The following is an 11,742-nucleotide window of genomic DNA, read 5'->3' on the forward strand; positions in this document are numbered from 1 at the left end:
ATCAGCAGCCCCTTCGACATGAAACCAAACGACTCGTTGAGTATATACCAGACTCGTCGAGTTATTTCGGGAAATCTTCGGATTGTTGAGAATTAAGGGCGACTCGTCGAGTCATTTTAGTGCACTCGATGAGTTGGTCACTGAATGAAAATAATATAATTCTGCATCTGATCCAGCTTCCAATAAACTCTCTATACTTTCTATTTACCTCTAGACTCCCTTGCCAACATCTCTAAGGACCGGACTCAATACTTTAACTCTAACGCTCCTCCTTTCTTGACTCTCTTTCTCACTTTGATTCTATAACTCTAAACCCTTTTTGAAGCTAGCACTCCTAATTCAATTTTGAAAAATTGTCAAAGCATCAAACATCAATTAAACATCAAAAGCAAGTTTTAAAAACATCAAACAAACCAAATAAATAATAAAAAAAAACAAACAAAAAGTTAAAAATTGTTCAATAAAAATGCACAAAAAACATCAATCCTCCTCATCATCATCATCAAGCCCTACTCCACTTCCTCCAGCCCCACTTCTTCTTGCACTTATCACTTCTTCCCATGATGGAATGTATGGGAAGTTACCACCATCAATGTGTGGAATGTTAAAGTGGTCAAAAAGTCGGATATGAGATTGGTTGCTAAAATTTAAGCCCCTCGCCATTTGATCTTGGAGTCGCCTCATCTCCACGTTGTACCAATCCATTGGTACATCTTCATTCTCAACCGGAATCACCGGCGGCTCCTCCTCCACTTCCCGCTCTCTCCTCGATCTAACCCGTCTTCCCAGCGCCTTGGGACCAACCACCGGGTCCTCATTTGGAATGGCATAATGTCCACCACCATAATCTTCAATGATTCTTGCCCTCCTGAAAAGAACAGGATTGAACGGAGGTGTAGGAATCATCGTCATGAAATTCCATGCACCGCGGTTCATCAACCCGAATGAGTTAGCCAACCGGGTGACAAACATCCCACCATTTATTCTTGAAGTCTTGCGATCCTTGACCGCACCCTCCGAAAGATATGAAGCAAGACACCAAGGAATGTTGCAAAAAACATCGGGTGTAATGATGCTCCATAGGAAAAAGACATCAAGGTTGGAAACCTTGTCATCATCCTTTCGTTGGTTGATGGTGGATGAAATTAGACGATGAATGAGGCGATCTGTTGGGGATCGAATGCTCCCTTCTTGCGCCGACTTTGGAATATAAACTTTATTACCAATGGTATTCCACCAGCCCGCACTTGTAACTCCTTCGGGAAATACCATATGTGCTTGTGCCAAAAAGGCCCGAAAGATGGGTGTTAAGACCAAGGGCTGGTCATAAACTCCTAATCGGCATGCAAGATCCACCACTGAGCATTGATGAAATTCTCCCCCAAGGCAGAAACTGAAGCTTGTTGGGTGAAAGACATCCACTCCCCCGGTAAAAGACACCGTGGAAAAGAACTCTAAGCACAGCTCCAAATAAACCGGTTCTTGAATACGGAAGACCCGGCTCCACCCGTCACAAACCATTGTTTCGCCTTCATGATGAAACTCCTTCACAAGATACGGAGCTAACTCCTCCTCATAACGAACATTCTACAGCCATTCCCAATCTATCCGGTTGGGCACATAGACCTCTTTCTTCTTGATATCAGCCAGCTTCTTTCTCCATTTCCGCAATGTCGAAGCGGACTCGATTTGAGGGAAGTTTAGCCACGAAAAATTCCCTTGGTTGCCACTGGAACTTTGTCCTCTTCTGAACATGATTTCTACAAAACAAATACACAAAACCTAGAAAACACAGAATATAATTAAAAACAAACATCTCACATATGTTTCCCGACTCGACTCGCCGAGTCCAGGCTCGACTCGGCGAGTCGCGCAAACTACACGAGTCAGTCGACGGGTCGATGCAAATTAGGCCATGAAACCTGGAAATTTCGTCAAGGGTTTTGTCTAGGCATACATTATTAAGGTATTAAGGCCAAAATAAACATTTAAAACAACAAAAATCATGAAAAATCAAAACCCTAGAAATTCATTACTTTTCAAAAACGGGTTTTTCATGCAATTGCTACCATAGATGGCCTTATAATCACGTTCTTAACAGAAATCAAGAAGAAATTTGTTACCTTTTGAGTTGGAACTTGATAGATTTGAAGAAAACTTGAAGAAAAATATGAATGCTTGAGAGGAAGTTAAGAGAGAGGGACCCGGCGAGTGTGTATGTGAAAACTGATCCTTAGGGTTAAAACCCTAGTTACCAGATGTAAAAGTAATTTTGAAATTATTATTATTATTTTTTCTGTAAATAATACCGACTCGTCGAGTCGGAGTCAGACTCGGCGAGTCTGGTCGCGAAGTCAAACTTTTTCTGAAATCCATATATACTCGTCGAGTCGTGGTCAGACTCGGCGAGTCTCTTGCAAAAATTCATAATTTTCGAAATTTTGTTATTTATTTAAAATCATTTCACCCCACACTTAGCCCATGCACACTCTCAAGCAAACATGTCCGATAAATTGGAGAATTAACATTTTAAAAACGAAGGAAAAATTAAAAAAAAACTAAAAAGTAAAAGAAAGCAAACTCTATATAACGGGTTGCCTCCCGCCAAGTGCTTCTTTTTAAGGAGTCATTAGCTAGACTCCTTCCCGTCTACGTTTCGTCATCTTCGAGCATCGGGAATGCACGCCTAGTCCTTTGTGATTTGTACTTAGTCTTGTAAGCATGAATCTTCTTCTTGTAAGCCCTTTTCAATTCATCTCTTTTCTTTTTCACAACATCCTCCTCAGTTGCTTGGGCTTCCCTTTTCCTCTTTTTCTTCTTTAACCCATTCTTCTTTACCTTCTCTTGTACCTCCTTCTCTTTAAATTTAATCACTTCATATTTCATGATGGTTCGTGCTTTAGGTTTAGTAGTGAATGGTTGATCAGCTTCCACCCTTCTTTCCTTTGTGTCTTCATCCTTTTCTGTGTTCAACCCTTCTCCAAATGGAATTGTATCAAGGCATGCCACCTTGGCGTCTTGGACTTCCATTCCTTTTCCTTCTTCTGCTGTTTGTTCTTCCAAAGAATCATAAATAGTAACTAAATCCAGGGTATGTGAAGAACTATCAACAAACAGATCAACATTGGCCAAGTTTTTATCAAATTCGACTGGACTCGTCGAGTCCATCAAGGTGACTCGGCGAGTCTGATCGGGTTCCATCAATTCTGGAGTGTTTTCTGAGTTGGCTCCTTCCAGTAGCTTTTGTAACTCCTCCAAGTCTTTGCTAGCATCTCCACCTTCTTCAGAGTGTGGCAAAAACTTGCTTGGATCTTCTTTTAGCAAAATTTCAAGCTCTTTTTGTAATATCTCATCATCCAATTGGATAAATGAGATTTCTTCTCTCTTTTCTTCTTCTTGCTTGGCTTCTGGAATAGCTTTAAACATCACCGACTCATCACCCACTCTCAATGTCAATGTAGACTCACTTATATCAATTAGAGCACACGCGGTGTTTAAGAATGATCTTCCCAAAATAATTGGTATTTCGGGGTCTTCTTCCATATCCACCACCACGAAGTCTACTGGAAAAATAAACTTGTCCACTTTGATAAGGAGATCCTCACAAACGCCTTGTGGATGAATTATCGTTTTGTCCGCCAAATGGATCCTCATATTTACCGGCCTTGGTGCTGGTAAATTCAGCTTCTTAAAGAATGAATAGGGCATCAAATTAATGCTTGCACCTGAATCAGCTAATGCTCGGGTAAAAACTTCCTTACCAAATTGGCACGGAATCACCATATTTCCCGGATCACTCTTCTTTTCAGGCAGCTCATTCATCAATATTTCCGCGACTTCAGCTAAATCCTTCCTAGCAGCGAAAAGGCTTTTGAGCAAGTTGAAGTATTTAGGTGTTTGGAGCATTGTTTCCACAAATGGCATATTGACTTGTAAAGCTTTAACATGCTCCATGAAGGTTCTGTATGCTTTTACTTTTTCTGCTGGCATGGCTTTGATTGGATATGGCAGAGGAGGATTATATGGCTTTAGAGAACTGGCAGTTTTATCATTCCCGCATGGACTCGTCGAGTCCATTGGAGTGACTCGGCGAGTCGGATTGGGTTTTGCTGGATCCGATTCTTCTTCCTTTTCTGCCTTCTTCTTGGAGATTTTCAGTGCTTTTGTGAATGTTTCTTCACTGCTGGAGGTTATTACACTTACATTCTCCATTCTTGTATTGGGTTCGGTGTTACTCGGAAGTTGACCCGGTCTTCTATCATTCACTTGATGCGCAAGCTGCCCCAGTTGTTTCTCAATGTTGAGAATTGATGCTTGCTGATTCCTAAGCATGTTTCTGGTCTCGTGTATGGCAGCATCGTGATCACTGTGTCTTTTTTCGGACGCGACTATGAATCTAGTGAATAACTCTTCTAAATCGGCTTTCTTTTCTACCGGTTCTTCCTTTTGGTATAGTCCCCTCTCCTTCTGCTTGTATTTCTCCTCCTTTGCCTTCTTATACTCCTCGTATGGTAGCCAATCCTTCTTAGGTTTCCGCCAATTTTCATCATATCGATCACTACTTGAATAAAAGACGTGAGCTTTCTTATTTCCATTCTCATCCAAATCACAATTCTTTGTGAGATGGGGCCCTCTACAATTTTCGCATCCTACCCTAATAGCATGGATTGTTTGATCCATTTTTGTCATTCTTCGATCTAGACTATCAAGCTTAGCTATCACCGCCGCCATGCTATCATTTGCCGCGTTCACTACCCCACGACTTACTTCGTTTCTCGGATTATGGTATTCTCTAGAGTGCTTAGAGAATTCTTCAATTAATTCTTTAATTAACGGGGGTGCCTTCTTTGTGAGCGGGCCTTGAGAATCAAGCAATTGCCTTGTGGTGACATTGACTCCATCATAGAAGATGGAGACCTCTTGTTGGCTATTAAGGTCATGGTGTGGGCAATTTCTAAGTAGGCTCTTGTATCTTTCCCAAGCTTCATAAAGAGATTCTCCGGGTTGTTGCTCGAAGTTGGCAATGGCTTTCTTTAGCTTGGATATCTTGGAGGGCGGGCAGAAATGGTCTATGAACTCTTCTTTCATCTTGGCCCATGTGGTGACCGATCCGGGAGGAAGTGACTTTAACCAATCTTTTGCAGCTCCTTTAAATGTGACAGGAAGCATGCGAAGAAGCTGGGTCTCGCGTGGAACATTCGGGACGTTGAAGTAATCGGCCACATCATTCACTTCGTCCAAGTGCTTGTAAGCGTCTTCATGATCCTTCCTGTAAAAAGGAATCTCCTTGAGTTGGGTGAGAATATGGCCTTTTAGTTCGAATGTAGCGGTTGCGGGAATTGCGGGTTGCACAAGCCCCGGCCCAGTGTCATCACGCATCCTTTTCTTCCACTCCCCCATGGGTACTTCATCGATGTTAGCCATTGTGATAGCTAACTCTTCTTCGGAATCGGTTTCGTGCTCGTAAGTATGCTTTTCTTCTTCCTCGGTCTCGTACTTGATATCTTCTTGAATTGGTTCTTCAATTGTTAACGAGGCACTAGATGCTCCTGATTTGCTGCTCCTTTTCTTGCTGAAAACGGACTTTAAATTCTTGAGTGGTGAGTTCTTTGAAGTTGCGGTTTCTCCAACGGCTTTTCCTTTGCTTTTTCTTAATGCGGATTCCGGGTCTTCCAAAGGAGGTACCAGAGGTGTATCAGATCCTCGGGTCATGAAACAACTGTAAACAAACAAGACAAAAGATACAGAACGCGTAAAAGGAACAAAAACGAAATAATAAAAAAGACTGAAACAGCGATGTACTCGCTGAGTCGGCACGAGTGCACTCGGCGAGTTCAAGGTAAAAACAGAAAAGAAAATTTCTAGTTACTCTAAAAACGGAATTTTAATAAAACTAAATCTACTTACTGATTTGCTTTGTAAATAACTTTGTGTAAGATAAATCCCACACAAAGGATCGATTAAACTAGAATTTAATATTAATTTTAGAACCGTTCCCCGACAACGGCGCCAAAAACTTGATGTGTGTAAACTCACTTAGTTTTAAATCTACTTTTAATTATCAAATAACACACAAAAGGCAGTGAACCTATCAATTGTGGTATAGCTAAATAAGCAGGGTATCGAACACAGGGAACGACAAATTAAACTAAAAACTAATTTAATCTAAGTTAATTAAGAAGTAGGGGTTTTCTCTAGTTTTACAAGACTAGAAACTTACTAACTATTACTAATTTAAGACTAGAAAATAACGACTTAACTAGATTCAATAATTGGAAAGGAACTTCTGTTTAGTTTAACTCGGTTAACTCTATGGTTGATTTCAAGGTAATGGTGCAATGGATTAATTCTTTCGTTGGTTACCGATTCAAGTGATTAGATTCGTGTTCACTACCCTAATCCTTAGCAAATAAACTAACTTAAACAGTGGCCAATTGTGTAATTTAATTATATTCACTAGATTAATTATTCGGGTTAAGTTAGACTTGCAATAGTTAACTAATTTATTCTATTAATTAATTCCTTGTTTGATGGTTATCTTACAAGCTTGCACATGAATTTACTCAATTTTCTTATTAATTCTAGTTTCATATTCATTAATCCTAGACATATAGCATAGTGTTCACATGACATATGAGGTCAATAATCAATAGATGTTCATGCTAATTAATTACCTTCCTATTAACAGAAAATCAATTATCATTCACACACAAGGTTCTTTAGCAAGCTAAAATAACAAAAATTCACCAACTTGGAATTAATCCTACCAATCAATCAAACCATATTGTCAACTTTGTATCCCCAAATAGAAGTCTAAAGGTTTTAGCTCATAATTAAAGTAAATAACAGCAAACAAACAAAGTCAAGTTGCTTAATCATGATGAATAAACAAAAGAATAAGTGGAATGATGAAATTTTGCCTTAATTACTCTCCGGAATTGAATTCTAGCTCCTTTCGTCGTCTTCTAGGGTTTCTCTGGCTTCTCAATCGTAGCAAAATACTTCTGAATCGTCCCAGAACTCCTCCCTATCGATCTGTGGAATTATCTTTAAATATCCGAATCGACTCGTCGCGTCAAGTGGTGACTCGTCGAGTCCCTCTCACATTCCTCGTATTGTGATAACTCTCTGGAATCCCGAGTCATTATCTTCTCGATTCTTCGATTGGACTCGCCGAGTAGTCGATCTGACTCGCCGAGTAGGGGTTTTTTTCAATGTTTTTCTTCTTTGTTTCATTCTCGATCTTCTAACTGTTTCTCCCGCTTCCTTTCGCTTCCGAGCTTCATCTTTGGACTGAAAAACATAATTTAACACTTTTAAGTACCTTTTGTCCATAATATGCAATAATTTAGCTAATAAATGAGTAAAAATGTATACTTAATATGAACTAATTATGCACATATCATTACACATTATTCATTGTATAACGTTTCAAACAATCAATTTAAGACTTGAATAAAAAACAACAGTTGTCCCATGCTCCTAGCATGTACACTTTGTTTTTCTAAACAATAGTTATGCCATACTCCAAGTATGCACACTATGTTTGTCTATGATCCTTACATTGTGATATAGATCGATTGAACATGATTCCATTGATACTCATTTCACAATCCCAAATCCTTATTGTAAATGTGAGAATCCCCGATTCCTATCATTTACCAAAAAGTCTGTTAAATTTTAAACTTTTATGCAATGTTCCTCTTGTAATGATTATGCGCAAAGTCACCAAAACCTTGTGACTAGTCATTACAGAGTATTCCAAAGAAGGTCAACTTCTATGGAACGAAAGTCTCATATTCAAAGTACATTGCTTTGAACATCCTTCTTGCATTAAGGTTTTCTAATCTTACATAGATTGAATAACTTCCACCTATGGAGACATTTCCATAGTCCCATTTTGACTATCACTTCCGAACAAGAGTTACTTCTTTTCAGTATATGTCAATATGGTCCTTTCCGACAACTTACATCATACTTCCAACTTTCCATGAGCAACCAATCTTTGGCGAACCTCAGATTTGTCCTCGACAATTGCTTAATCACTTTAGTCATATCCAGTTCTAGACTTTTCCCTTCTCAATGCCTTAAGCATTTGGAAAATTTAGAAAAGATGAATATTATAGCACATGCAATCGATCCTATATCCGAAGCATATGGGACACGATTCATGATGTTTGACATAAAGACATGATACTAGACCAGTCTTTTGCTACAATATTTTTTTACTTTTTTTTTATTTGCCATGTTTTCAAAATTTAACTATGAAGAGGGATGCCGTAATCATAATCGAATTTTGAAAACGCAATATATATAGAATTCCCTTAAGTCGAACCATTCAGACATAAAATTCATATATATGTCCTTGACTAAAGATGATTAAAATCTCAATCTAAGCTTCTAGAATTGAAATGAAGTATAATTTCCTCTCCCTTAATTATAGCAAAACGACTTTTTCAACCTCTGCAACTTCATGAATTGAAACTTTTGTTTTTCTATAATTAACATTGCTAACTTGCAACACTAAACATAATAATCATGCTCCCACTAACATGATGATTATCAGCATAACACTTATGCTCCCACTAGCTCTGACATATTTCCAGAAATTTGCTGGACTTCTGAAATTTAGATTCATACACCCTTTCTTAGATAGCTCACATGTGTGTCTAAACAATTTGCAGGACTATGAAAGGGATGTCGTAATCATAGTCTCAATTGCTTAGGCATTTGCCATTTCTCACAAGTCCATGTTAGTGTGCCGGTTAACCACACACGTTCCACTAACGACTTTTGAAAAATGTAAATAACACAATTGATATCTACGTTAAATCTACTTAGTGAAAGCGTTTCCTCACCATCATTTTCATGAATCGGAGAGAAACCTTATGGCACTTAGATTTTATAGTGTATGAGTTCCTATCCATGTGAATTTGTCAAAACCATAATCACAAGATAAGGTTAGTGACAAATTCAGTCTTATATGGATTAAACTTGTTCAATCTTAGTTTCTTGTCATCTTGGTAGCACAAGGCCCACCAATGCTTCCAAGTTGAACTCTGATAACTCACATGCAAATTCAACTTATTTGATGTAGGTACAGAAATAAGAATTATGTCAACACGATAGGTTGCAAACCTTAAGTTGCGTGCTAGTGATAAATTACAGGTTTTACTCTTGATTAAATCTTGAAACTCTTTCAGGATCTTTAAGGCTCCCACTGTCCCCTTGACCTATAAGTTTCCCAAGTCAAGAACCATTCCTTGACAAAACAAATATTCAAGGGATAGTGCGGATTCTTATCAAGACTAACACTTCACACAATTGGTCCTTGTTGGTCTTTGTCTCATCCAAGACATCACAACTTACCAATCTCAAATGTACAAGGGTAGAAAACATTTTACTCTTACATTTGACTAGTGTTAATAAATTTTCCTTTATGTCACTCAAAGTTACAATCTTGGAGTATGACTCTAAGAATTGTTTTGGAACGAAGTATGACTCATCTTCTTTATTTTAACCAATCCAACAATTCATGGCTTCTCTTCTTAGCCATAACAATGCACTAAGACATCCTTAGAGTATGAATTTGTGATATGGTTTCATAATCATTAAGATGATCATGAAATACGATACTAAAGTACTCTCCCATCCTTTTAGATTTGAGAAACTTTTATCTTTCTGCCTAATTTGATTCTTCTCATTTGTTTTGTCATACATTGTAACCTTTCCCTGTTACATAATTATACTTAACCTCATAAGTATAATCATATTTACTAATCTTTAGTAAATCATGACAAATCAATCTTTGTGGTGGACCTTGACTAGCGCACACCCAGTGTACCTAATTCCTTAGTCCTTCAACTGACTCACATATACATGTGATCAAAGAATTAGTCTTGATTTTCAAAGATGAAAATTCTCATTCATCATACAATACAACTTGTATGATTCCGAGTTTCTATCCAATTGGAACTTGGGTGATGAAAAACTTTCTTCATTCGGTAAATTCAGACACTACCACAAATGAAGGAATCAAATCCACTTTCCAATATTGCTATTACTGGAAACATATAAGCAACAATTTTCCACAGATGCCATTGTAAGGATATTTTTAAAATAAATAAAATTAAAACCTTTTTTTTTCTTTTATTTTAAAACTTTGCAGAAAAACTTATCCTTACAATCCACATGAAAACCTTGTTTTTATCTATTCATAAGCAATATATTATAACTCTTAAGCAACATCTCAAAATTCTGATTGTCGAACCATGCGATCGAAACCCACCTTCGCAATCAGAATCAACATATACTTACTTTAAGCTTCCTATCTTTTCTTTGATTCTTAAAACCATCAACATGTGACCCATTCACATTATGTAATAAGAATCTCCAAATAGGAACTTAATAGAGTTAGACAGTGGACTTTACCCGAAGTAGAGTCAAACCTCTTGACTTGATCAACCTTATGACCTTTCAGGTGAATAGGGCAGCTCCGCAACCAATGCCCCTTCCTTTGGCAACAAAACACATGGACCCTTTGGTAATGGCACATGAGACTATCTCAGACTTAGCCTTTCTCTTTACCATTTGTTCAACCGAGTTGACTATGGCCGATCCCTTTCCATTGGGAAGAGAAATCTTTTTCTAGATATCCAATGCTACCATTATCAATGTCCATTTAAGACTTGGGAAGTTGTTCTTTTAATCAAATTTGCTTTACTGGTGTTCCAAATCATTGCTGATTCCACAACACCAAGCAAAAAGATAACATCATTAAGGGTCATGTCATAATCTGCCTCATAGTAGTCCCAAAGAGACTCACTATGTTACTAAGAAAGTGATTGAACATCCAACTTACACAAGACTTTGACACCCAACTCTCCCGGCTTGTCAATGTGTGACTTTATCTCCAAGGTGTGAGCACACATAGACTATGCTTGCCAATAGGGATTGAGTGACTTTAAACTTTTCAAGAACTTGTGGGTGAGGGAGAATAATTGGAGGAGGTGGAGGAAGTGAAGCATGATGTTGAGGGACACCATCTTCAAGAGATTTGGGAAGATCATAGTTGTCTGAACCAGACATCTATAATGGGAGAAAATCATGTTAGTTGATTCAAAATCCTTAATATAACACCCAATATGAAATATTAAGGCTAGAACCCAACACAATATTTTATAATTTGGAAGAGGGATGCCGTAATCTAAGCTATAAAATATTTGAAGGTAGGCGAATGACGATTCACCAATTTCCACCATAAAAAACGAAATAATTTATTAGGTTTTAATTGGATTTGAAATTCCTAGATCTTTTAAGATTCATTGAACTTTTCAATGGCATGTTTCAATCTCGAGTGTGCCCTCTCAAATTTTGTGACTGGGATGCCGAGGATCACAAAACAAGGTGTGAATAACCATACCAATTCACTTGGTACCCTTAATATTATCACCTAATCAATGTGCCGGTTAACCACACACGCTCCATTGATCTATGACAAACATTAAGTCACCCTTCGTGATCCTTACTAGTCCAAGTTAGTGTGCCGGTTAACCACACACGCTCCACCAACGACTTGGTAAGGTACAAAGTGTGAATTCCATGGGCTAGCATCAAATTCACATTTTTCCTAAAGTAACTAAGATTGGGAATTAAATAAAAACATTTAGTTACTTTATAATAATCATTATACTTTTAATGAGAATTAAAGTCATTGTCCTACCCGTTCGGCTAACGACCCTC

The 11,742-nt window shown here is 38.0% G+C and overlaps 1 non-coding gene across 1 annotated transcript; it reads left to right on the top strand.

Annotated features, from left to right (window-relative positions):
• The first annotated feature begins 4,933 nt into the window (after positions 1–4,933).
• Positions 4,934–5,040, top strand: LOC128131470 (small nucleolar RNA R71). Its single transcript, XR_008229388.1, has one exon. It is a non-coding gene; the product is annotated as a small nucleolar RNA R71 (small nucleolar RNA).
• The last annotated feature ends 6,702 nt before the right edge of the window (positions 5,041–11,742 follow it).

This window comes from Lactuca sativa, chromosome 1 (genome assembly GCF_002870075.4).
Source record: "Lactuca sativa cultivar Salinas chromosome 1, Lsat_Salinas_v11, whole genome shotgun sequence".
Lineage (NCBI taxonomy): Eukaryota > Viridiplantae > Streptophyta > Magnoliopsida > Asterales > Asteraceae > Lactuca > Lactuca sativa.